This window comes from Pteronotus mesoamericanus, unplaced genomic scaffold (assembly GCF_021234165.1).
Source record: "Pteronotus mesoamericanus isolate MK-2021 breed Mesoamerican mustached bat unplaced genomic scaffold, CSHL_Meso_final contig_20, whole genome shotgun sequence".
Lineage (NCBI taxonomy): Eukaryota > Metazoa > Chordata > Mammalia > Chiroptera > Mormoopidae > Pteronotus > Pteronotus mesoamericanus.
The window spans coordinates 12017944-12045866 of NW_026555085.1; the positions used below are offsets into that span (position 1 = coordinate 12017944).

General features: G+C 45.7%; 1 long non-coding RNA gene across 1 annotated transcript in view; it reads right to left on the reverse strand.

The window, feature by feature from the left end:
- LOC129067451 (uncharacterized) overlaps nucleotides 1-27923 on the reverse strand; it is a 135153-nt gene that overhangs the window by 46463 nt on the left and 60767 nt on the right. The window contains exon 2 of the long non-coding RNA XR_008528762.1: nucleotides 7710-7792. This is a non-coding gene — a long non-coding RNA (uncharacterized LOC129067451). The remainder of the gene's footprint in view (nucleotides 1-7709; nucleotides 7793-27923) is intronic.

Sequence of the window (27923 nt, forward strand, 5' to 3'; positions counted from 1 at the left end):
TTGTTTACTGTTACATTTAGTCATCTATTCAAGTGTTCTACCATGGTTTTAGTACCTTTTTAATTTGCTTGAACATTTCACATAATCAAAATATTAATTCCGTCATATTACTGCAAATCCTCCCATCTATTGTTTCCTTGTTCATTTTTTTACATGAAGAAATCTTTGATTTTCCTCTAGTTTCATTGATTATTCTTTTCCTTCTGTTCCTTTTTGAATGTTTTTGTTTTGTTTCTAAGCAATACTCAATTCTATAGATTTCCTATGCCTCTCCATTTTGCACCTAATTGTTTAATCCATCTGTAATTCATTTTGGGGAAGTCAAAATGATTTTTTCCAAATTGCTAACTGGGAATCAAAATTACTGATTGAGTAATTTCCCTCCCCCAATGACTTGTGATGACTTCTTTCTAATTTATTAAATTATTTATGAGAGGGTCTATTTCTGAACTATCCTAGTTCTCTTACCTACTTCTTCTACAGCCAGTACCACAGTCTTCTAATACTAAGGCTTCATAATGCATTTTAATATCTGGCAGTGCTATATATTGTAAAAGCCAGTAAAACTAACTCCCTTCTCCTAAAACCATCTTCAGAATTCCCCTTAAGGTTCTCATCTACTTAGTTTTCCAAATAGTTTTTGAACCATCCTGTGAAACTTAAAAAGTCCTGATGGGACTTTGAGAGGAATGGCATTAGACTCATGAACTAATTTCAGAACTATCCAAATCTTTCATTTTAATTTCACCACCTAGAAATAGAATTTTGGTTAAACTCTTTAAATCTCATTGGCCTACAACTAAGCACTCTGTAGTGAAATGATAATTTTATCCTTCCTTCATAACATTTATTCTTCAAGTTACTATTTTGTAACTTGATACCTTTTTTAAGGGCCCAGTAAGTATAATGCCAACAAACGTATGACTTCCATCTTCCTTATCATATTAATGAATGGTCATTTTATATATTCCTTTTCAATTAGTTTGTAAAAATTAAAAGCTGAATTGATTGTGCTTTTGGAATGAGAGAGATTATTACATCATGAATCCTATGAAAATATATGCATATGAAGCCAATCTTGCATTCCAAGAATATAACCTGTTTGGGCAGATGAAACAGCCATGTGTTCTATTATTGAAATCTACTCACTAAAATTTTTATCTAAAATTTTTACATTCCTAAACATTCCTATAAACTCTCCCTTTGGGAGCTGGCCAAATTTGTTACCAGGGTCATGCTTGCTTGACCAAGGATCTGGAAGTTTTCCATCATTTTTATAAATCCTGGAAGAGTTTATATAACACAGGAATTATCTGTTCCTTTAAAGTTTATTTTCAAAGGCCTTTTTATATTTTAAAATATTCCACCTGGCACAGGTGTGTGTGTATGCATGCCTGTGTCCATGTGGCCATTACTGTGTTTGTATACATTTAAAATGGCACTCTAAGATACTGATCTCAAATGGAACAGGGGACAGTTTTATTATAATTTAATGCCTTTCTTTCTCCATGAAAAGGGAGGAAATGTCAAAGATAAGGAAGTACTTTAAAAAAATACCATTTTCCCAGGCTTTGGTTCTAAGAGCCTCCTTTTCAGAGTCCTGTTAAGGAGCCTACAGAAGGTGGTGAGGGAATCGTGAATATTGAACCATCCAAATTTCACTGAGGCTGACTGAGTTTAGCAACCACACCTTATCACTGACATATGGAACTAGGAAACCTATGGTCTGCAGAGACAAGCAGATCATCAGTCTACTGCAGGTCACCTCTAGTTCCAGGGTAGAGGTCTTCTAACTTTTGGCCCACCAAACCTTCTTCTCCAAATGTAGTACACTATACTCTTCCATGGGAAAAAAAAAATGCATGTGACTCTAAGGCCTTCTGTACTTGCTGCAGGGCTCCTGGACTAACGACACTGTGAGCACTTCAAGGAGCCACACATAAAGATTCAGAACGTTATAAACTGAATGTTGATATCAGCTCTATTCCCCCAAATTCATAGGTTGAGGTCCCAGCCCCCAGTCTGATGCTATTAGGATGGGTGCCTTTGGGAGCTGAGTCACAAGGATGAGCCCCCATAATGGGATTAGTGCCCTTATAAAAGGAAGAAGAGACACCAGAGCTTCCTCTCTCCCGAGTGCACAGAGGAGAGGTCATACCAGCACACAGCATGACAGTGGCCACCTACAAGCCATGAGAAGTGGTCTCAGAATGAAACCTACTTTGTCAGCACCATGATGTTAGACTTCCTCGCCTCCAGAACTGTGAGAAATACATTTATTTATTGTCTAAGCCATCCAGTCTAAGGTATTTGTTATGGCAGCCCAGGCTGACAAAGACAAGAGAGTTGTGGTAATGCCTGTCCAACAGAACACTGAGCTATTGCTCTGCAGATCACATAGCTCGCTGTCGAGTGAGATACTCCTTAGGAGAAACAAGTGGTAAGGAGTCTAGGCAAATTAAGATGGAGTGTCCACTAGACCATGCAAGGACTGTGCCATATGAGCGAGCACATGTAAGAATATAAACAGGACACCATGCTCAAGAATGACGCTGTGAGTAGGGTAATAACTACAGATGTGAGTATGCCAAAGAACAGCCTGCTCCTTTTTGAGAAAGACACATCTTAGTTCGCAGGGAAACCATAAAACATTAGAGCTCAATGAAAAGTTAGGATGAGGTCAGGTAAGGTGATGAGCATAGATAACGAGGCAGAAACCTCAAAACCCTCTTAGGCTCCAGGTTTTTGGAAACCATGATTCCATCCAGGATATCACACAGGCACTCAAGCAGTCTTTCCCCCTCTACCAGGGCAGCGAAGTTGCTTTCACACCAGCCATGGCCTCACACAGAAGCTTAATCCCTGGCTGGAAGGCAGACCGTTTTGGCAAAGCCAAGCAGGCATGTGACGTGAAACAGAGTGAGGAACATTTTTATTACTGTTTTGGATGTTTGGGGGTTTTTAATGACTCCAAAAGACATCTTAAAAAGTCATACTTTTTTGGCAGTTCCAAGATGCAATTGGTGCTACATGTACTAACATTACCAGGGATTGGCTGATGAACACAATGCTTTTCTCAAATACCCTTTTCTCTCTGGACTTTTCAGACCAAACTAAGTTTGTGCGTGTGTGCGTGGGCACGTGCACACCTGCACCTTCCCACGCACAGACGCACACCACACAACTGAAGGCCAAACCAAACTGAACAGGCATTTTGTTTTTTAGAGTTAAATTATAAAAACAAACAAACAAAAAGGCTGTTGACATACCTTTTAATTTGAACAATTTAGATATTACAAAATTTTCTTCCTACTGGCGGAAAATTACTGTATTTTGCCATGTGTAATGTGCACTTTTTTGCCCAAATTTTTGAGGGAGAAATAAGGATGTGCATTATACATGTATAGTACTAATTCCATATCTATATAGTTTTAATTCTTTTATTTACGCTTATGTGTTAAAAATGTAACTGTAGAAAGCAATAACGATATTTGTATGCAAAATAATATATTGGATTATGATAATCGGTTTTATTTCTAAATATAAATAAATAAAAATTGAATTAAATAATTAAAATGAAAGACTTTTTTCCTGAAGTTTGGGCCAAAAACGTGGGCGTGCATTATACATAGCAAAATACAGTAAACTAACAATTCTAAGTTAATGACTTGCGAGTAAATAGTTCCTTACAAAATGAATTGGATTTATCAAGACTTGTGTTCAAGTGAATTTCTCCCATCCCTTTAAATCAAATAAAGACATGACTTTAGAGGCTTCAAAAAGTATGACTTTCCCCCGATACTTGCACATTAAGCAGATAACTCTTCATCTCCCCAGCACTTGCTAGATGGATGGCAGAGCAGCACCCATCCTTGGTAGAGTTTTCACAGGTGATGCCAGGAAAGTAAGAGAAATGTAGTAAATTCTTCCTAAAGCCTACTGTTTTCAATATAAAGATTTGTTTTATTCTTAAATTATTTCCTTCCTTCTATTTTAGCATCAAGATAGTTCTTTCCATTAGGAAACTGTGGTGGTGGCTGTTAGATTTTTTTTTAAAACATCATTCCTTGGAAAACCCCTCCAAATCTTTTTATTTTGGTAGTTTCTTGGCCCAGGTGATCTATGTGGAGAACCATTTGTCTACAGTGTCCTCCAAACCATGGAATTTACGGTCGATCATGTAGTTACCACTAGTTCTCATCTAGTTATCACAGTGGTGACCGGCCTCAGGGGCAACAAACAATCTACAGAACATTTAAGGCTAATTTTAATCAATACTCAAGGGAGGGAGGGATGAAGATGGTTGCCCTAGAACTTTTTCCTCTAGCCGCAGGCCCCTTGCTGTATACCCTATCCACCCCTGACCCACAAAGCCACCTCTGACAGTGTGGGGGGGTCTGTAACAATCCATCACTACTCTGGGAGCCCCAAATCAAGGGATTCTGAGACATCAGCCTTACGGTGTCAAAGGCTCTAGAGAGTGAGTCACAGTATTTTGTCAGCTGAAATTCCACTGAAGTAAATGCCCAAGACTGCTTCTGGCTGTGGCAGCATCTCACCGATCCAGGGGACTCTAAAATCCACCCACTCAGGAAAGCGGGGCTATGTCGTTGCTTTAGAAAACCAAAGCCCAGGAGGGTCCCTTGCCCCTCCGGATGTCCAAACTGAGAACAAAAGCAAGAGAATCAGCTAGGAGAGGTCACGACAGGCCATCAACTATTTAAAAGATTTTTCAGCTAAGAATACATTAATATTTTACAGTAATATTAAAAATTCCTATTTTTCCAAGGGAGTCTACACTTATCTTTAACTCAACTGCATGCTACCTAAGTTTTTCTTTATTTAGGGTTTCCCCAAAATAAGTTCTAAAAACAACCCCACTTCAGTCTAGAAAAACCATAAACAATAAATTTTTAATACCTTTATTTACTTCATTTCTAATAAAGCTAATCAGTAACAGATAATATATTTGTTGTAAAGAGTTAACTTCCTAGATTAAATATGCACTAAACATATAAATGTGACAATATTTTGAGATTATATGACACTAAAAAAGGTAACATTTATCGGGCCAGCCACTGGGGCACTGGGCACATTACTTAAATTATCTCAGTTAATCCTTACAACAAGCCTATAAAGTAGGTACTATTCTTATTCCCACTTTATAGATGAGGTTATAAATGAGGAACCTCATTACTGTAATTTAATCTTCACTAACCCAAAATTTGAGTTCAATGCTTACTCTGGATATAAATAGGTTGAATAATCAAATTAGAAATTAAACAGAATTGTAGAAGGCATATTTAACCTACTACAAAGTCCTAGGTTTTAAGACATATTGAAAAGCAGGTGCTAATTGCAAGCATTCCAGCAGAAACTGGGAAGATTCCATCTGAAACTACACTGTGTTAAAAGACTTTAAAATACTGACTTGTACTACCCACAACAATTAGTCAAAATTAGTAAGATTTCTATAAACGATAAAGTATGGTGGATATCAGCCATACTCCCAGAATCCATTTTCTTCCGTGAACAATGCCCAGAGATCTGCTTACTTCGGGGGGGCCCCCCACCCCCAGTCCTGGTGCTTTGGAGAAGGCTGACGCTTTCCTCAGTAGCAGGGTAGGCCAATCAGAAGGGGAAAAAAAGTCTCCCATCCCCACCAATCAAAAGAGGGCATTCGCATGGCCATTGGGACCGGCTAAGTAATAGGCACATGATTCAACTCAGACCAGTGAAATGCCAGGGTTGGTTTGCTGAGGAGGGACTTCTGGAAAGGAAGACTTTTTAAAGTTATTAAGAGTAATTATTAGAAGGAATGTTTCTTTACTTCTGACCACAGGGATGTGTATCAATGAGTCTAAGACCCTTCTCAGCCGTTCTACCTCCAGGAGAGAAGCCAGCCTGAGGATGAACTGGCTCCACGAAACAGTAAGCAGAGATGTGGAAACAAACCCGGTGGCCCCTGAGCCGCCGTTTCACACCCACACTGCAGTCCATCCCACGAGACAATTAATGAGTCCCCTGTGCTGTGGAAGCCCCTCTGAGTTTGGTTTTCTGCTATTTACAACCCCAAAGAATCCAAACTGATAAATGAAAAAAAAACCACTGATGCACAGCTTTTTCCTAGTACTTGTTCAGGTTTTGCTTTACACTGTTTCTTAACTGCTTTAAATGTTCTCAAGAAAACGTACTGGGCTTTCAAGAAACACTTTCAGGAACTACAGAATGACCTTGTGCAAGTCACTTGACTTCCCTGGTTTTTTCAACTACAAAAAGATCTAAGTTTGATTAGAGGATTTCTGTTGTTCCTTCTAGCCCTCACAGCCAAGGGTTTTGGTTTTGAAGTAGAAACATCCTTTATAATATAATCTAAGCAATCAGCTTCTCTTGCTGGGTTAGATATTTTCCATCTGCACCGCCCTATCAGTCCCTCCACCCTTCTCCACTCAGCTCTGGGACCCCAGAGGTTCTGACCTCTACGGACAGCATCAACATGGCTCCCTGCATTCTGGCTTCTGGCTGAGTATGCCTAGTGGGAGGCACCATCAGGAGACAGAAGAACCAAGGGGAGTTCAATGAGGGTATTTATTCTCTTGGCTCTTTCCCAACCACGCTGGTGTAGGATGACTGCATCCCTCCTCCAGAAATAGCCTTCCTATGCGGCTTCTCTTTCCAGTTCCAATAACCAATCCTGCCCTCTTCCTTTCAGGCCTAGGCATGGGAACAGCTCCCTGACGTCGCTAGGCCTGACATGCTTCAATATCCCATGCTGGTTTCCCTTACCCTGCCTACAGTGCTATAAACAGTCCCATCGGTGGGGTCTCTTGCAGTGGTCCACTTGAGTGAATCATCTGTTTCTTACTGGAACCCCAAGACACAATGACTTAAAAGTCAAATCAAAATCAGCCACAACAAAAAAGAAACAGGAACAATCCACTCTGAGTTTCACATAAGAGAGAAGAAAAGTTTGGCACTTACTGAGAAAAAAAAAAAAACCCACACACCAAGAGAATCGAATTAGACACCACTACCCTCCTACCCTACTGGCACTGAGAATGTGTGGAAAACAGCCATCTCTTGCTGGACCAGGGTTTTAGCCTCAAAAAAAAAAAAAAAAAAAAAGTCTGTTTATATATCCACGTACTGACCCTTCAGACAGCTTCTGTGTGGAAACTGACAGAGGATTCACAGCTAGGTGTCCATTTTCTAGATGGACAAACTGAGCCTGGAAGAGAACGCAGGGCCAGAGCTGATAAAAACACTAGAAATGCCCAGGGCCAGCTCAAAGGTTCGTTGTTCCAGGAACCCGCCTCCGACAGGCTCTGTGGATTTTCTCAGCACGGCCTTCTATACTACCATTCTCCAGAGATGTCTAATTCCCTCTTAACACTTCTAGAGTTACCACTGAGGAACATCCTTAGATCCTTTCCTATTCACAATAACTCTGCAAAGTCATGGGAGACAAGACAGGATGCCCTGGGCGCCATTCCAAGTGCTGCTAAATTCCAATATGTGACTCCCTAATCACTGATCATTTCCTGGGCCAAGTTTTCCAGACAACTTTGGTTTCCAGAAATCTGTGGTTGTCCAGGTCCAGAGCAGCCCTCCCCTCCTTCTTAGAGCATTTTTCACATCACAGGGGTCAAAGAAATGATCTATGACCCCTTCACAAACCATTCAGCCACCAAGAATTTCAAAGAAGCTACCTGTTTCAGGATTAAGAGTCTTAATCTTTCAGGGTTGTCCTGCTTCCGTGTCTTCCTCCTTCAGCATCCTCTGGAGCCAGGGCCTGTAGGAGTGACCCAAACAGCACACTCAGGTTACATGGCTTCAACATGGGAACAAGTCATATCAATCAGGAAGAGATCGAAGCAGCCAAGGAGGGGGCCCTGAAAACCCCAAGCTGACGCACCTGCCTAGGAGGAGAACCCTGCAGAGGCTGCTGAGGCCAGTCCCTGGGGGAGGAGAGGATTTAGGAGACCAAGATTCACAGCTCCATTCTCATAGTTACACATGCCCCAACCCCGAGTCATTGTTTCTCCCCTTTCCCTCACACCCTACGTCCAAGCCATCAGCATAGGATGTCACCTTTATCTTCAAGACAGATCCAGACCCTCACCACATCTCACCACCTCCACAGCTACCATTTTGGTCCAAGCCAGCCACTTCTCTCACTTGGTTACTGCAGTAACTTCCTAACAGTTTCCCTACATCCACCCTCGCCTTTCTGCAATACATATATGATATGGGTTGAATTGTGCTTCCCCCAAATTCCTATGTAGAAGTCCTATCCCCTAGTATCTCAGAGTATGACCGTATTTGAAAATAGGGTCATTGAGGATTTAATTAGCTATTAAGATGAGGTCATACTGGAACGGGGTGGGTGTCTACTCCATTATGACTGGCGTTCTTATAAAAAGGGGAAATCTGGCCATAGACACCCACACAGGGAGAGCATCACGAGATTAGCATTATGCTTCCAGAAGCCAACAAGCTACCAGAAGCTAGGAGAGTGGCCTGGACCAGATCCTTCAGAGGGAGCGTGGCCCTGCCGACTCTTGATCTCAGGCTGCTCACCCCCAGAACTGTAAGACAGTAAGCGCCTGTTGTTTAAACTGTTCAGTTTGCGGTAGTCTGTTATTGCAGTCCTAGCAAACAATTACACCACGCTCCCCCACAGCAGCCTAAATGATCACTTAAAAATCACTCTTCTACTCAAAATATTCCTATAGTATCTCATCTCTCTCAAAGTAAAAGACAAAGTCCTTAAAATGACATGCAGTGCCCGCATGTCCTGGACCAACCTCTTCCCTAACCTCTTCTCCTACTCCACTCTTCCTCAACCCCTCTAGCCGCATGGCTTCCTCAAACATCCCAACCAGGCTCCTGCCTCAGGGCCTTTGTACTTGCTTTTCCCACTGCCTAGAATATTCTTCCACTAACTATCTTTTCCTTCCTTCAGGTTTCTGCTCGAATGTCACTTTCTTAGTGAGGCTCTGTTAAATTTTTCTTTGTAGCTTTATCACTACCTGACATTTGTATGTATTTTCATCCCTCTTCTCTCATACTAGACGACAAACTCCCTGAGAGTCAGGATATCGTCTTGTGGTATGCCCCAGAGCCCAGCACATAGTAGTTGCTCAGTAAATAGTTGTTGAAAGATTTATTTGTGGAATGAAAGATACAAGAGGAAAGAGGAAGCTGTCCACAGTGTCAAAAGTAGCAAAGAGTCCAAAAAGATAAGGACTGAAGTGTCCGTTGGCTGTGGTCACGTGAAAGCCACAGGTGACCTAAGAGAGGACAGTTCCTGTGGAAGGCGGGAGCCCTCTGCAGCAAATCCACCGGACCCCTCTACTGTGTCGGCAACCCTCCCACAGGCAGACCAGCCGGAGACGGCTGTGTCAGCCAAGGAGCAAAACCTGAGGGGTTATCTTTCCATAGTTTCTGTCCGTGAGAAGAGAGGAAAAGAGCGAAAGCAAAATCGAGGGGGGCTGAAAGTCTGAGAAAAAAATTGATTGCTGAATAACTGAAGGGGCTGAGGTGCCAAGAGCCACAGGATACAGAGCGATCCATGTACTGGGAGAAGGTTCTCCGGCTAGTGGGAGGGAACATGTCCTTCTCTGAGTGGAAGGAAGGCAGGTTGGATGAGCCCAGATGCCAATAACCATCCGGGAGGGGGGGCCATAAGCTGAGTGGGCTCACTGCGGTGGGAGAAGCGTGCAAGTGCAGGGTGGGCCCTGAAAATGAGTGTCTCCTTCCATTTTGTGCCCTGGGTGCCTCACTCACCTCACCCAGTGCCGACCCCGACCCCTGACTGGAGAGAGGGCTGGCTGCTGGCCAGCACCACTGAGGGCCCAGCTGAAATGAGAGGCCACAGTTTCCTAGAGGCAGAATCCCCAGATTGTAGGGTTTCTGGGACAGGTCCTCAGCAGCCTGGATTTAGGAGGAGAGACTTCCCAAGACTCTGAATTCAGGGACCCTAAATAGCTCCATCTATTTCTGTCAAGCTTGCATCATTGTCCCAAGCTCCCACATCCAACCTTTTGAGGTGCCTTAGAGTCCTCCCTCTCCACTCCTCCAATCCCGCCTGGCCAATCACGAACTGTGCCTCCAACACTATGAGAGAAATCCTATTTGATTGAGTACCTACTATGTGCAAGATGTGATGCAAATTAAAATCTTCACACAACAGTTCTGTGAAGTGTTTTTAGCTTCTGTTTACAGATGATGAAACCGGGATTCAAGAGATTAAGTAACCTGCTCAAGGTCATATGGGTAGCAGAGCTAGGATCTGAAAATTTCCATCTCTCTATCTTCTTTTCTATATTCCTTTCACCACCTGAGTCCAAGCCCTCAATGTTTCATTCCTAAAATTCAACATGATAAATGTCCTCTAACCCACCTCCCAGCACCCCCATTCGCAGTGCACATATCCAGGTGAACCTTCTGCCAGCGCTGTTTACCCATCCCCGTCCTATTTGACTGGCTTTGGTGGCTCTCCAATACAGGACAACTTCAAACTCTGTAGCCATCCCTTGGGGTCCTTCATAAAATGAGGTACATTCCCTTCTTCAACCTGTTTCCCACAAGCACCCTCTGCTCCACCCCATCCAGGATGCTCCTCCTCTTTGCATCACCGCCCCCCGCCCATGGGGCACATTCCTCCCCTGCGGGTCCAGCCCTCTGACTGCCCCGCTCTCCTACAGTCCACTGAACAGCAACATCACGCTTGCTAAGCTCTTCCTGCTCTTCTGTGCTCACTGCATTTCGTTTCTCTCGCCAAGTGTCACATACACCCATGTAGACCACAAACCCCCTGAAGGTAATTAACATCTGTGTTGAAAACACTTGGAATTGCCCATTGCTCTACCTGGGTAAATGTCACTTGATCGACAGAGCAATTCTGATGAAGTTCAGATGATATACTTTCAGAAGTTTTTCAGAAAATGTAAGACCTGGGATAAGCAAGGGAAAGGATGCACACACAGGCTTCTTGAAGTTTTTGGGAGCATGCCTACTCTTCCTCTGCAGGGGTACCCAGAGTATGGCATCCTATAAAGATCTCCTAATAAGGAGGAGGGTGGCTGGATTCAGCTCTCTCCTCTTCCTGCCCCTACACACTTCAGGTCTTGGGTCTTCTTCCTTCGCTACCCCTTCACACACTTTCATAGACACAGTCAGAGATCCTCACTTCTTCCTTCTTTAAGGAAAGAGCATGAAATGTCAGAAATCCAGCTGAGGGGGGCTCATGGTGACCAGCAGAATGGTTGGTGCTGAGAGCCCTACAGTAGGAAAAGGATATGCTATTTCCAGGGAATTGGGGGTTGGCCTTAACACACTTTGATCGACAGCACAGGCCACAGAACAATTCTGTGATTGCCGGGGCCCCAGAGGGAGGGTGGTTGGGAAAAATTAAAGTCAGCAAAGCCCTAAAGGGCCATCAGATTACACCTCACACAGACAGAATGGGCAAAACCTGAACAGTTAGAGTCTGAAAGTCAAGGTGATGTTGTCTGGCAAGATACCCAAACAGTGGAACCAAAGGCACAGTATGGGCTTCATGACATGATGGAAATAACCAGAGCTCTGGAGTCAGGCCTGGGATCAAAGCCTGCCCTTGTCACCCAGGGGCTGTCCAACCTTGGGCTGGTCACTTGATTTCTCTGAGTCTGGTTCTGCACATGCTAATGTGAAGCCTAAATAAAATAAAAAATACATAAAAACATCTAGCACAGTGCCTGGCATTGCATAATGGGCCCAGTAAGCGTTGATTCCCTCTCTCCTTCCAGCTCTCAGATCTCAAAGCTCACAACCCTCACTAACAGGAACAAGTACAGAAGCTACAGAGCATTTCCCAGACAGGAGGTCTGCCAAGGATAGCAAAAGCCAACAAAAGGTAGGGAAAACAAACAGGCCACTCCGTGGCCACTGAGAGAGAAGCACTGGACTTCTGTGAACGCCTGGTTTCAGAACACACAAAGCTTCGAGCTTCAGACCAAACCCAAACAGGAAGTTTGTGACAAACTTAGCAAACATGCACTCACAACTGCAGGAGGCTGCACACCACTCAGAAAAGATAAAAACCAGCACTGGGGTGGGGTAGGTGTGGCGGGGGGGCGGCATCTGTGAGGAATGAAAGGAGCAAGCTGGGCCCAAGGGCCAAATGAATAAGAGACTCTTCCTGGGTGCCAGGGAGCTCCTTGCTCCAAAGCACTGGGCTGAATCACGTGGAGCTGCTCTGGATTTCCAAGCCAGGACCCCTCCCCTGGGCTCGCTGTACCTCACTGTATCAGGGACAGTGAGCCACTGAACAGTGATCCGGGCCTGGGGGACTTAGGTGTGTGGCATCAGTTTTTGGCTGGAAGAGCGCAGCAGAGAAAGAGGAAGTGGTGTGCTGGAGTCCCACAGAGCTCTTTGATCTCCACCTGGTTGCTTGGCCAGTGCGTGTTCACAGGCCCCCTAGCGCCCTACAATGGGGTCTTCAGGCTGCCAGGTTTTCCTCTGAAATCTTGTCTGGCACTATCATTTGCATGTGTGCTGTTCACACCGGTATGGGGCACTATAATTTCAGTCCATTTATCTGTAGGAGCAGACAAAGATGGACACGCCTAACCTCCATGATTTACGTCCCATCTCCCCCACCATCGTAAAAACTAGGTGGTTCCTTCCCCCTTGCTCACAATCCGTCAGCACCTGTGGATTGAACCTGGATACTAGGCCAGATGTTTGATGGCTGTGCACCAGAATATAACTGATAAATGAATAAACATCAACACCATTTCTACTCTCCCACCCCCACCAGGTTGATCCAACCTCAGCAGACAGGTCCCTGGCCCCGCCCCTCCTCGGTGAACGGCCCAATTGTAAACTCAGCCCCGACCTCAGCCTCGCTGCCCGCCCCCTAGCTCTCCGCAACTCCAACAGTGGTTTCCCCACCTCCCCAAGTTAGGTTCCTTTGAAAAAAAAATGACTCATTTAGGAAGACAAAACCAAAAACTTCAATGGTAAAGATAAAACGGCACCAAGTCTCTTTAACACCTCCTACTCCATGTAGAATTTAGATCTGATAAAGCCTCCCCAAACTGGACCTCCTAATTTGGAACTTACAATATACACAATTCTTCTAGCAAAAACATTTCCAGTAATGTCTTCTCTCTGAACTTTTCAGGGTCTTCTTTACAAACAGAGGTGGCCTCAGGCCTCCAGTCAGTAGCTTTTACAAAGTGAAGGAATAAGACATTAAGGTCCATGTTAAACTCCTGGGTCAAAAATGGATTATTTAATGATTTACCATTACGTTTATGGTTCTGATTTATTAGAGAAAAAATGCTGGCATTATTTCACTGGCCTAATGAGAATTATGGAAAGTTTTTCATAAATAGCAAGACATCTAGCTATGTAAGTTGTTTACATTTGTGCACAGTATATGAACGGAAAAAAGTTGTATAATATAACACACAGAATCCTAACATTTTAGGGCTCCAATGAACAGTTAAGATAATCCGAGGTTTCTCAACACTGGCTACATTAAAAAAACTCCCAGACCCCAACCCCAAAGATTTGGGTACATATAGACTAGAGTGGGGATCTGGCATTGGGTTGTCTGTTTTGTTTTGTTTTTTTAATTTCCCAGTAATTTTAATGGGCATCTAGTGTTGAGAACCACTGATCTAGTGCAGATAAGAAAATTAAGATCTGAAGAAATTAAGATTCAGTCCAAAACTATTCGGCCAGACACAAAACTAGAACCAAATCCAACATTTATAACTCCCCATCCAGTTCTGCAGCATTGTTCATATTTTCAGTATTCACAGACTTGTTAAAATCTTTTTGTTTTTTTAATTGGGGAGACTAACACAGAGTTGCTGACTTTTTGTTTTGTCAAGCAAGGTATTTTTATAAATATCTACCAATCACTATCACTGCTTCCTACAGGTCTCTTGCTTATCTGCATGCCAAGTTCCCTCTCCACCCCGAGCCGGCCCAGGCGGCAAGGTTTGCCAACAGCAGGCCCTGGCCCACAGTCTCACTCACCTCTACTCACCCTGCTCCTCAAAAATTCTCCATCTCCTCCTTTCCCTACCTCCGCAATATCTATTTCTGAAAGTCCCTTAACTAACCACAAACTACTTCCCAGTCCCGCCAAACCCACCCTGCACCTTCCTCCTGGCTGACATGTGACAGCTAATATCTGTACAAGCTACAACAACCAGTATTTACGGTTTGTTACTCCACACATATTATCCCTTCTAAACTTCTCAATATTCAAGGATACACTGGAAATTTTTGAGGACTACTTCTGAGGAATAAAATCAGGGGGTAAGAAAGGGAGGGAGGGAGGAGACTCTCCTTCTATCCTTCAGTTTGAATTTTGGACAAGCATGTATTTTTTCAATGGAACAAAATCATACACACACACACAGCAGGTCACAAAATACATCTATGGTCTGCTTCCACTTTGAAAATACAGAAAATCCTCTGGGACGTATCCATACCCAACTTCTATATGTAAATGATATCTAAGTGGTGGGATTATGGGTAACATTAATTTCACTTCCCTTTCCTCTTTGTTTACCTTTATTATGCTTTACTTATGTAATTAATTATGATCATTTAAAACCTGAACCAAAGCATTATCTAATCTCTGAAACATACATAGCATTGAGAAGAAAATGCACCAGAGTGGGTCCCAGTCTGGGGTGTAGGGATATCGCCTTTTCATAAAAATGGAAGATTTCTTCCCAGTCCAGCCCTGGCTTCTGCACCCTGCCTAGGGACAAGTCTGCCTGTACGACTGACCCCAAGCCACCTCCAGGCCCTGCCAGTCCCCAAGAACGGATGTAGAAGAGATGCTCTAGGACAGGTGTCAAGCCCCCTTAGCCTCATTTCCCTGTGCTCCTCCAGTTTCTGCCCCATGGGTCAGCTGTTCTCTCCTAAGTGCCTCCACTATTCCCTGCCTCCAAGTTCCTGCTCAGGCTGTCACCCACCCTTACTTGCTTCCTTCCTAAGTCTTCACCAAGGCAAGCAGGCACCCCTACTCCAAGTAACATTCAAACCCACAACTTGTAGACCAGGAGCCAAGAAACTCTATGCAGTGTCAACTACGGAATCCTCCACAGTCCTCACTACCCCCTAATGTCTAACAAGGCACTGAAGAGGGGTGATAGAGTCTTTCTGGCAGCAAGAGCCACAAACTCAAAGGTCTGGAGGTTGGAGGGTATGTGATGTGTTCAGAGAAGAAAAAGGTGTTCGGCATGTCCAAAGCCCAGCAGAGAGAAAAATCCAAAGAAACTCAATAGCAATGTTTACAGGGACTAACAAAGGGAGGCCTGAGCAAAGGGTTCTCTGCTATTCATCCTTCCAACCGCCTCCCCACAATTCATTCTACCCTTCCAGTCTCTAGTTGGTAGAGGCTAACAGGAGTGGGTGGAAAAATAGGAACAGAGAAAAAAGAAATGAGATTAAGCAACACCACAGTGAGGCAGGCTGAGGTCCTCCCAGTGCAACCGAAATGACCTTGGGTGACTATTCAGGGAGGGCAGGGGACGTGGTGCTTACCCGTCTCCTTGATTCCAGCACCAAGCATGAAGGATGTCTGTTAATTATCCAAACTTCAGGTCCCTCAAGAGACATTTCTAAAGTACTCTGTAACTTAAACTGCCAAAACACAGACTGGCCATGCTCCACCAGGAAGCCTCTGTGTCCTGTGAGGCCTTTGGGGTGAGCCCAGTGGAGGGCATTGGACTAGCATCACCTCCTATCCTGCAGGAAGGAAGCCTTCACTAATGTCAGCTCCTAAGTTGTCTACCTCCGTTGGGCTTGACTGCTTGGTTAATGGCACATTCATCTGTCCTGGGAAATGCTATTCGGAAACAGTGCGGTGCTGCTTTAGGTAGCAGTATGTGCCCACCTTCCGTGCTCCCAACACTCAACCACACTGGAAGCTCCTCCTGGACTCAGCTCTGGCTTCTTCTCTTTCCTTTTAAAAAATACTCCCTGTTGGCTTTCAGTGGGCACTCAGTAAGTAAGTAGAAAACCAATCCTCAAATTCACTGGTTCTCATCATGTTGGGAGTCTTCTTGGAGATTCAGGCGATGTACACCCTCAAAACTGCTGGGTAGCAGCACCCTGAGGGCACAGTGGACAGTTACCTCTGCTTGCTAAAGGAAAGGTGGGGGCAGGGGTGGGGCTGGAATGGCTGGGGAAGGTCTCAGAGAGGAAGTGAGACCTCAGTTGGGTCTTGAAAAGAGGGTTCCATTGGGTCAAGTGGAGAGGAAGTGGGAAGACCATTCCAGGCAGTGGGACCAGCACACACACGGGACTGACCACATGGCGAGGAGGGCCCCACTGCAGGGGAACGGGACCGTGAGGCAGCGAGAGGCTACGAGTGTGCATTGAAAAGTCCGACAGACATGCTCTGAGCCCAGCTCCGCCGCCTGTTAGCTGTGTGTTGGGGTAACTTACCTCAGCCCTACATTCTTCACACAGATGAAGCAGCATGATGGAGGTGAGGATAACTATGGTGCCTACCTGCTGGGGTTACTGGAAAACTTTGATGAGCGGATGCACATAAAGTGCTTAGGGTGCTCAGGGCCTTGCCATCAGTGAATGTTACCTGTTATCCTGGCTACAGTCAAAACTACCCAGTGCCCATCCTGCCGATGCAGACAAAGCACTTTGCTCTTTACATCAACCATGATGCTGGGAAGAAGGGAACACTGGCTGACTGGTCATATCCTGAGTAACCTGGTGTGGGTATTCTCAACTGCAGACACACACGGTTCTCCTTGGACCACTGACTTCCTTGTAATAACTACGAATTTATTTCCCTTTTCCTCTCACCTCCCCACCCCAGTTCGGCAATGGCTGTGTCCTTTCAGCATCACGACCATTGTCGTGGGTCCCTTCTCCCAACTCTGGAGCTCCCACCTTCTGGCCTAGGGGAGATAACAGTTTCCCAACATCACCAGCCCCGGGGTACCTGGCTATCTTTTGGATTCCCTAAGCTGCCCACAGCTTAGGGAGGAGGAGGAGGAGACCAGCAACAACAACAAAGGTTTGCTACTGACCAAGGGGGTTCTCGAGGAGATAAAGCTTGAACTACACTAGTTGTGGGCAGGCAGGCGGGGCTGTGAGAGTAGGGAGGGAAGGAAAGCAGCAGGAGCCATGAAGAGGCAGGTGGGAGGTGCAGGAACGCAGACAAGGACAAGAAGGACCGAATGGATAGGGACGGGAGCAGAGAAGAGCTGGGCAAGGGGTTTGTCTCAAATTGGGTCTGATTCAAAAAGCAAGCACATTAACAGCAGAAATGACACCTAACCAGAAAGATATTTCCTTCCAGCAGCCTCCAAAGTCAAAATTTCCCCACTTTGGAAAATGTTAAAGGAAGCCTGGCTGAAGGAAGTCTGGGGCAAAGATGCTTGTCCTGAAGGGTTTTTCTCAGCCTGCCACTCACCACCAGCCTGGTCCTGCCTGGGGCTCAGCCACCTCTAGATCCAGAGCCAGGGAGAGCACCCCACCCCACGAGAAAACAGAAACCCTTCAACAGTCTTGCTCTTCCTTGAAATTCTAAAATTAAAAATTAAATGTTCATTCCTCTCATCTAAAATCTTTCTCCCTTTATAAGCTAATATGCAAATGTCTTGGGAGAGGCTAAATCTTAGCAGCCACGCATCAGCTCAGCATGAATGCTTCCAGATCTTTCCTGGAAAACAGACTTTTGCATAAAGGATGCTCAAGAGATCATCTGTGACTGAGGGGAAGGCAAGAGGGAGAGCAGGGGGCTCCCGCATTAAACCAACAACTCCCACCAAGGGCAGAGGGCTAGAGAGTTAAATGCTGAGCCTTCAAAAAACTTTTTCTCACTAGTTGTTTTTAAATCGAGATGTAATGCACAACCCATAAAATCTACCCTTTAACCTGCACAATCCAGGGTTTTTTGGCATATTCACGAGAACGCACAACTACTATCCAATCTAATTTCACTACTATCTAATTCAGATTATTTTTGTAACCACCGAAGAAACTCAGGACCCCTTAGCGGTCACTCTCCGTCCCCATCTTTCCCTGGCAGGCCTTTTCTCTATGACCTTGCCCATTCTGGACATTTCATATAAATGGAAGCACACAATACACAGCCTTTGTATCTGGCTCCTTTCACGTGGCATGTTTTCAAGGTTCATCCATGTTGTAGCACAGATCAGCACTCCATTCCTTTCTTACGGCTGGATAATATTCTACAGTATGGATAGACCACATTTTAAAGGGCAGAACATGATGCTCCTGCAGAAAGGAGCCTCCAGTCCCCAAGAGGCTGCTTGGATAGTACAACCACTTGGAAATTTTCCTTCTCTGCTCCTCCCACTAGGCTCGGCAGATACCACCCAAGCCCCGCAGCGGGCTGGCGAGATTTTCCAAGCACACAGCGGCTCCGGAGGGCAGCCCTGAGTCACCAGGCCATGAGAGAAACAACTCAAATTCCTTTTGAGGGAATTTGTAACGACTCTTAAAATGTGTTTTATAAACCTCCATGGTCCTGGTAATGACAGATGAAAAAGCAGAGCCGGCGTCACAGGCGTACAGCCTGTTGGGGCTCACAGGGCCCCGCGCTTGGTTTAATGCGCTGCTGCGGCTGTCTTGAAAGTCTTATTGATTTTTAAACAAGGGGCCCCACATTTTCATTTTGCACTGGGCCCAGCAAATTGTGTAGCTGGCCCTGGATAATAGGCAAGGGTTTGGGAAGGGGTTGGAGCTTGACACTATTCCTGACCAGGTGAGGCCCACCTGCAGGAGAGGGCCCAGGTCTACAGTGATGCTGAGGACCCAGCTTCCCAATTCCCCGAACCCTGGTTTCCTACCCCGAGGGGTAACAGTTGGCTGGTAAGACCTCCCCAGAACAGCCAGAATAGTTGAAAGTAAATGTGATAAGTCAATAGGCTCAGACCGTAAAGCAGGGGGGACTCAAACTGAAACTTGTTTGATCTTGTAATGGCTTACAGGTTAAGACCAAGAAGAAGAAAGAAAGAAAATTTTTTAAAAAGACGCACACACACACACACACACACACACACACACACCCACCCCCCCCCCCATACTTACTGAAGTAACTGGCACTGGCACTGAGAAAACTTTTTAAATATTTACTTTGTTTTAAACTGTCACCTTTATTTCCAGCATATCAAGGAAGTCATGGTTGTCTCCAAATATCTGGTATTTGAGCCAAAGAGGGGGGTGAATTTAAAATGTAGTTGTCTATGCTGATGCCAATTCTAGAGGCAACCTTAGGAACAACCCATCCACGTGGATCTGCAGGAACCTCGATCCCCTCTAAACACCCCTCCCCAGGTTTAGTCCAATTTCCATTTTGTAGATGAGGAAGCTATGCTGTGAGAGGGGAAGTAACCGGTCACGGCCACCCACAAAAAGGGGCAGGACTAGAACCCGGGAGCTTGCAGCTTCCCCTTCCAACCTCCCCATTTCATGAGCCCAACCAAAATGCACATAGTTGGTGTATGCCCCCACCCCCAGTGTTCTCTTGGATCGTCAACTCACGTCTTCTAGTACTTGTCCCTGGGAAAAAAAGGTCAGGTTGTGAAGATGAACTGAGGATATATAAGACGCAGCTTCTTTTCACCAGTACAATCTTTATTCCATCATTTGGCAAAGGGCCAGAGAACTCCAAAGAAGGGTTCAGAGCCTTTCCATATCCAGGGCATTTATTAAACAGTTTTTCTGGGAACAGTGAAGTTTAACCAAGTTTTTTCCAGTTACAGGTACAAAGATCATCCAGGGAGGATGGCGCTCAGGGGTCAACAGGAAGTGCTGCCAGACCACCACACCAGAGATGGGTCCAGATGGGCCACTGGAAAGGGATGGGACTCAGCCATCCCATCAAGTTCTGTCCTTTATCTAAAGCACAGAAAAACCCAACCAAACCAAACCAAACCATCCTTAACACCAAGTGCTTGAATTCCTCTGATTTCAATTTGTGTTTCACCCTCCCTTCCTCCCTCCTTCCCTCTTTTATTCTTCCTTTCCTTCCTCTCGACTTTCCTCCTTTCCTTCTTTGAACAAATACTGAGCACTTCCTCTGTGCCAGGAATGTTTTGGTTGCTGGGGATATAGCAGTGAACAAAACAGAGGAAGGAAAGAAGGAAGGGAGGGAAGGAGGGAGGGAGGGAAGGTGTTAGTAAGTGAATATATACCCTGTAAGACGGTAAAAAATTCTCTGGAAAAAAAACATAGTAGGATAAGAAAAAAAATGGCCAGGAAAAAAAAGCATTTTATCTGTAATGGCCAGGTTAGAGCTCCCTGAAGGAGGAGAAGTGAGCCAATAGGTATCTGGGGAAGGAATGCCAAGCAAAAGGCCCAGCAAGTGCAAAGGCCCTGAGGTGGGAACGTCCTAGTGCATTCAAGGATTGAGAATGAGAGTGGCGGGTTAGAGAGATGGGGGGCGGGGGCCGTGGGCACCAAACCAAGCCAGCCCTTGAAGCAACAGCAAGGCCTTTGGTTGTACTGCAAGTGGGATGGCAGCACGCAAGGCTCCGGGCCAGGGAAGAACTGACAGGACACAGGCTTTACCAGAAACACCCTGATCACTGTTACCAGGCCACCTGAGCTTGGCGACCAGATACAGAAGCCAGACCCAGCACAGGCTCTAAGCAGCAGTGGAAAAAACACTGGCCTTCTCTGGGCCTTCACAGTCTCCTCTGTGAAATGGGAAGGTAAGACTAGACGATGTCTAAGGTCCTATCTACAATATTCTTATTTTGTGACCCTGAGACAAACTACCCAAAGGGTCTAAAAGTCTCACCCACTGACTCTGGAGAAGGCGAGAAACAGCAGCCAAGTGTTAGAAGCCCCCAACCACTCCCCACTGCCTGCTCTGCCCCACACCAAATTCTCACCCTGAAAAAGGCACAGCTCTCTAGGGAGAAAGGTCCAGCCCAGGAAGCGACCACGTCACCAACGTCCTCTAAAGATTACGAAGGGTGGCCACTAAAGATAGCACAGCCTCCACACTGTTTCAGGGTGGGGCTCGATCACCCAAAGCCACTGCTACCGCGGAATCAAAGGGCACCGCCGAATTGGCTTCTGCCAGGGGCCGCCAGTCTCTCCTACCTCCCCTACTTCTAACACGGAGCGAGAAAGTTACGGTGTTCAGAACTGCTCCATCCCATCATATCCTTGAGGGTTCTGTCTGTTCATACATCATCAAACTGGGTCAGAAGGCAAGGCTCAGGTCTCCTCCATCAGGCTGGAATAAGCAGAGTTTGTCTCTCCCCCATCAGACTGAATTCATCCTATACCTCCTCCATCAGACCAGGGCTCCATGAGGGCTGGCGCTATATCTCTCCAAACAGAGAGGGAGCACGTGACGGCAAGGCTCTGCTATCCACCTCGGACAGGGTTTATCTGCCCCTTTCCCTCTATCACCTCAGTGCATCCTATAAACCTCTGTATATTTAGCAATTTCTTAAAACAAGGTGCTGACTGAAGCGCTCACATTGAACTACTCACCTAGGTACAAGACCCTGTGATCCCCGGCCACTAAATGATCAGAAAACTATCTGAATATGAATGAACCTCCAAGCTGAATGAAAACAAAATTAAAAGTTGGCTTCACCCAACAACCCTTTGGTACACCGTTGGTGACAGTGGCTGAGGCCAAGCTGAAATGCACCTCGAAGACAAACAGCAGGGAGCCCACTGGCCTGGCCTGACCTGGCCAAAGCCGAGGCCTCCATGGGAGGGCAGCCACAGCCCAGAGACAGCCACCCCACAGCTCCCAACCTGAGCTTTTCCAAGGCAGTGATGCCAAATGATGTGGTGGGAAATGGGGCAGTGGCGGTGGGAACTGAAAATCAGTGGCTGAGAGGAATGAGGAGGAGCCCCATCTCAGAGAGGCAGGCCTGCACCTGCCTGATTAGGATGGAGGAGGTCGGCGTGGTGGGCGGAGACGGGGCAGCGGGCACATGGCAGCTCGGACCAAGCCCCTGGAGCCTCCTGGGAGAAGCAGAGCCCACCCTGGGCATGGGAAGGGCGCCTGGATGCACGTGGACTCGGGGATGCCACCACAGGCTCCCCTGGAACCTGGTATGCTGGCTCGCTTTGGCAAAGAGTTTCCACAGAATTGCTGAGAAGGGGCAAGGACTTCCGAAGGCTGACACCAATAATTAAGGAGAAGAAGAACAGCAGCAGTAGCTAACCTTTACAGGTACTGTGCTAAGTCCTGTCCATACACTAACTCAGTTAATCTTCATAATGGTTCTAATATTACACGCTGTTTACAGATGAGGCAACTGAGGCCTATCCAAAGTCATGCTTACGTAAGGAATAAAGATTTCAAGTGGGCAGCTCGGCTCCCCAACATGCACTCTAGCCACCTCCTTCTCTGAAAACAACAGGGAAAATCCTAGGGTATTTCTGCTGGTTCCTCTGAACCGCTGTGGCTGAAGGCCCCCGGCAACAAGCATCCTGAGGGTTAGGAGAATGGAGTGCTGGCGACTCAGTCGGAGCCCAGCAGGGTCCGAGTGCTGTTCTCCCGCTGTGCTGAGGGCCTGATGGTCTGAAAATGCGACCTTGCTGGCACCGATGACTCACTCTTTTCAGGAGTCTCAGGTAAAAAATCTCTACTCTTTCTGCACCTGGCACATCCACAGGGGAGAGCGAAAGCAGTGAGGAGGGCCAAGTGGCAGTGACAGGTCTCGGCTCCCACCGAAGCCCACGGGCCGTCTGAAAACTCAGAAAACATGGGATAGACTTATTCCTCTGCTACTAGATGCCAGTGGTATTCTCCCACCTCTCCGCCCCAAATGTGGCAACCAAAGAAGGGGCCTCCAGACACATTGCCAAACCCCAGGGGCAAGACGAGGGGATCAATCTCGGTTGAGGACCACTGCTTTATGTTCGGATAACCTTCAGTGAAAAGGCATCTAAAGGTTGAAAAAAACAACCATATTGTACACAATGCTGAAAATGTAACTGACATAGTACTTAAAAATAACTGTCCTCTATTTCCTGACTTCTCAGACATCAAGTACTCCAGATTTTTCCGTGTAGCCGCCATGCCTCTTTCCTGAGAATCTGCCTCAAGCGAAGTACTCAGAGGTACCCTGGGTGTCCACACTCCATCCGCTCCTCCTCCCAACCTTGGCTCCTCCAGTCTCGTTCATGTCCGTCCCTTGCGCTGAGCCATCCTCATGCGTTCAACACACCAGCGGGCACTTGCTCTCAGAGTGCTGGCATCTCTGGAGGAACACTGCACGGGTAAGACCAGAAACCACCCGGTTCTCGGGCTCCAGGGGCCCCGAGGCAGCAATGGCCACCCAAGAAAACAGACTCACTTTCATGAACAGCACTGTCCATTCATCTCACTCCGCAAGGCCTCAATGCATAGTCTGCCTCGGCCCCCAGGAGTGAGCCATACCAAACACAGAAATGAGTCAAAGAGATACCGACGGAAAAGACCGTGAAAGACCAACAATCTGACAGAAACACAGGCAAAGAATATGAACAGAAAGGAAAGTTAATACAAGTGGATCTTGTGGAAAAAATGCTCAACCACACTCATAAAAGAAATGCAAATAAAAACTAAGTAGGATACCAATTTTCACCTATCAGATTGGCAAAGATCAAAAAGTCTGATAACTCACTGTGTTGGCAAAGCTGTGTCATTCATTGAGAATGTTGGTGTAAATTGCTACAACCTCCTTAAAGGATCACAGCTGTATATCTGCTTTTACCAGCAATTCTACTTCTAAGAATTTATTCTGCAGACACACCTCCACACGTGCCAACTGATGTGTATACAATGACACTCCCTGGACGGAATGCTCTGCAGTTGTGAAACACAATGAGGGCATTCTCCATGTCACGATATGGAAGCATTTCCCATATACACTGTTAGGTAGTACACATAAAGCACAGAACAACATGAATAGTATGTCAGCAGGTGTTGAAAATACTATGTGTTCATATATGCATTTAGAGGCACAGATTACCTTTGAAAAAGATAACTAAAAAGCTAATAACTGGTCACCCTTAGAGAGGGGAACTGGGAGACCAGGAGCAGGAAGAGGAGGAAGAGCTACTATACACCACGTTAGACTCTTTGTTAACTTCCAACTTTTACTCCAAATGCACATGATAACTGTTCAATCAACCAGTAGGAAAAGACTGTAACTGACTTAGCTCTACATCATTATGCATGTGTGCATGAAACAGGTATTACACGTCACTTTCAATTATTAATTCTCTATTCCTATCAGTATTCATGATGGTCAGTTCAAATACCCCAATGTTTTTGTTTTCGGTGTTGTTTTTTTTTTTTTAATTCAAAAGTAGGATGATCACCACATCCAGAACGCACAAGAAACGCACCAAGCTTTCCCTCAAGTAGGTTTTGAAAGCATTCATCCTCAAAATCACCTTCCTTATCTGAAAAATGTACAGCCACTAACCCTGGGACCACGGTCACCCTGAAGTTCCAAATGCAGGCCAAGTGGGACCCCCTAATGCAGCACAGCAGGATCAGCTGCTAGGGACCCGGGCACCCACGCATTTGGTAAAGCCCCAAAGTACTACCAGCTGGGGCTGCTCACGACAAAGTGACCTGGAAGCCCATTCCTACCTGGAGCACCGTCCCTGCAGCAATGTTTTAGTGGCTTTTAACGCAAAGGTGCCACAGCCAACACTTTTAAACCTACCCCACTCCCACTCCACTTCATCATAAAATAACCTTTATGAGTATTTTAAGCTGTAAATCAGCATTTGTCAAGTTCTAAATTGGGCTATAGCAATATTTATTCATCAAAGGATAAACCATCCACGCAAAGTCATAAAACTGCCTAATAATTTAATATGCTATCACTCTTACCTGAAACTTGTCAAAAAGTGGCCTGAAAGAGGCATGTGTTTTATAGGTGACTGGCAGTAAGTCTACAGTTTATTAAATAGTTGATATTTTTAATTCTCAGGGCGGGGGACAAGGGACCCATCCTATTCATTAACCTGTTTGAGGGCAGAGGAGAGCAGATTCCCCAAAGAGGACCAACTCATCCAAACAGCCTTAAGATGGCTGGTTTACATAAAAAAGCAATCGAGAAAAATTAAAACTATAGCATTTTGTATGGGGTGGAGGCATAACACACTAAGTTAGAGGATTCATGTTGGGGACAAGTGCATGAAGCAACAAGAAAAGGGTGAACTATGACTTCGAGCTGCAAAATTATTACAGCTTGGCCAAAATGCCAATTCCAGGGACCTTTACAGATCTTTGGAGCAGTGAGCCTTCTGGACCTGGAGGTTCCACATCAGTAGAAGTGCGTACTTCCCACAGCCTGGTGGGAACGACAGACAGTGCTCTGCTTGAGGGGGAATGAACAGCAACCGAGCCCTGAGTTCAAGGTTTCTCAACCTTGGCACTGAGGACACTTTGGGCTGGTAATTCTTGGTTGTGGGGGCTATCCTGTGCATTATAAGATATTTAGCAACACCCTAGGCCTCTGCCCATTAGTGCCTAGTAACACAGCCCCAAACAATCGTGAAGACCAACAATGTCTCCAGACATTGCCAAATGTCCCTGGAGGGCAAAATCACGCCCAGCTGAGAGCCACTGTCCTGGATGAATTAGGCCTCACTTGCCAAAGGAGGGCTGATGGAGACAAATCCACTCCAACAAACGTAATTTTCCTTTACAGTACTTCTTCTGATTTTCAAAATACAAATCTAAGGAAATGCAAAAATCAGAACATCAATATTTACTTCACACGCTGTTAACCTTCTCTCACAGGCCACAACCAAACCTGCTTTCAGGCCAAGGGTGCCGAACCGCGCTCCGCCTGCCTTCCCCCTTTCCCTGTTCCGCACCCCTCTTCCACATGCCCCCACCCACCAGTCTTTACCTTCTACTTCTAACTTACCCTCTATTTCCTCTATGTTTTTCCACAACCTTGTGGTTTACTCTGGCACAAGAACATGTTTCAGGCTGGCATTCACTGTGGTTAATGACAAGGTGGGTTTCTAAGCCACAAACACTATTAACTTTAAACTTTTCAAATTCACTCTCCCTATTCATGGGCAAGAGAAGGAGGCAATCCCTCCCCAGTGCTCAACACTGAACCCCTCACAGAGCTTAAATAATCAAACAACGATAGAAAACCACTTTTTAGTTTAAAAAAAAAAAAAAGGCCCAGTTCATATGTTCATATTCCAGGCCACATTTCCCACAAGAATTTTACAATCAACAGACCAAGATGGTACACTGAAGCGTGCAAGCTTCCACCAGGGAGCCGTCTTGCTCTCAGGACACGAAAAGCACCTGGGAGATAACAGAACCTGGGCTGAACTCAGAAAAATATTGTTAAAAATTTCACCTTTGATTTCATTGTGGAGTTTTCTAAAACGGTCACTTTATTAAGGAAGCGTCGAACGGGATAGAAAATATTAAAATGAAACTGGACCGAAAGTTTAGAATGGGTTTTCACACGCATATACTCATCCATCAGTTAGACGGTGCCCAACCCACATGGCAAAAGGATGGGAACCACGTGAGCTGGACCCACCGACGTGGCCTCAGGCTTGGGGCTCGGTGGCCTCGTGTCAGGGCTACACTGTGGCCACTGACCACATTCAAGCGGTGCAGGTCTCAATCACGCAGAACCAACCTTCTGCATGTTTGAGCCATAAAACAGTTGAAAACCAGGCAGCTGTGAGATCTGCCTTAAAGCTCTATCTTTCATCCACTCGAAAAATGCCAGCTATCACCACCATTGACTCCGGACAGCTTGATGGCATCGCCAGAGTAAGAGACGTCTACATTTGGGCTCTTCAGAAGGTGGGACTCCACTAGCAAGGTGTTTAGAACTCCCCCCAAATCACCCTACAAATGTCTAATTTCCACGGGAAGCCAACCTGCTTGGGTTTATTTAAAACTGCTTAAGTCTCACGTCCTATCTGTTCTATTCACTGTGAACAAGTTTGCTAAATTAGCTGATCATCCTGCCTGCCATGCCCTCCATACCTGTAGCCCAACAAGAATAAAGAAACAAACAAAACAGAAATTAAGCTACAAGAAGGTAGGGAGGTGTTCAAGTCATGTGCCCCAGTCTCATAACTGAAAAGACTCAAACTCAAACTATTCAGAGCAGGCCTTGTATACAATCTGATCAGGGCAAAGCCAAAATGTCACAGGCATAAAATAAAATTGGGGAGAGAGTGTCTTTAAGGAAAAAAAAAAAGGCAACAACTAGCTTTTCCTTGAAATAGCCTGTGCCCTGGTGCATTTCCAATGGAATACAGTTGACATAAATCTGCAAGGCTGTGGCAGGCGGCAAGGTGCACCTGTGTCTCAGTGACAAGGCTGCCTATACATCAGCAAAGCTAATGGAGTCAGGGCCTGGATGTCTCCTGGTCCGATGAGCTTCCCCCAGAGAGACATTCTATTGCCAGGCCACAGACCACACCCCAAACCCAGCCATCTCAGAAATGAACATCAGTGAACACAGAAAGTGACAGAGGGGACCCAAGTTGAGGCCCAAGTGCTCTAAGGGCCAAGACACCTGTGCCATCATTCAGGGTCACTGAGCTTATTGTGGCAGGCCTCCAATGACCATCCGGTCAATGGAGTTCCCTCAGTATTAAATAAGATCACACCTGCGACCTAGCACCCAGCCTTTGGACCGAAAGACTATACCCAGCAAGTGCCGGCTAACCATTTCTGCTTTCATCATTTCATTATTTCTATTATCCAGCCATCACTGATTGAGCACATACAATATCTCCCCTTCCAACTTCATCAGTTTGGTAGGAGAGTAAATTGTCAAAATGTAGATGAAGCTTCTACAAACACAGCCCTTATCACAGGCACCATTACCGCTGACTCAAGCCCTACTCAAAGCCCCCAGCGTAGCTAACTCAGC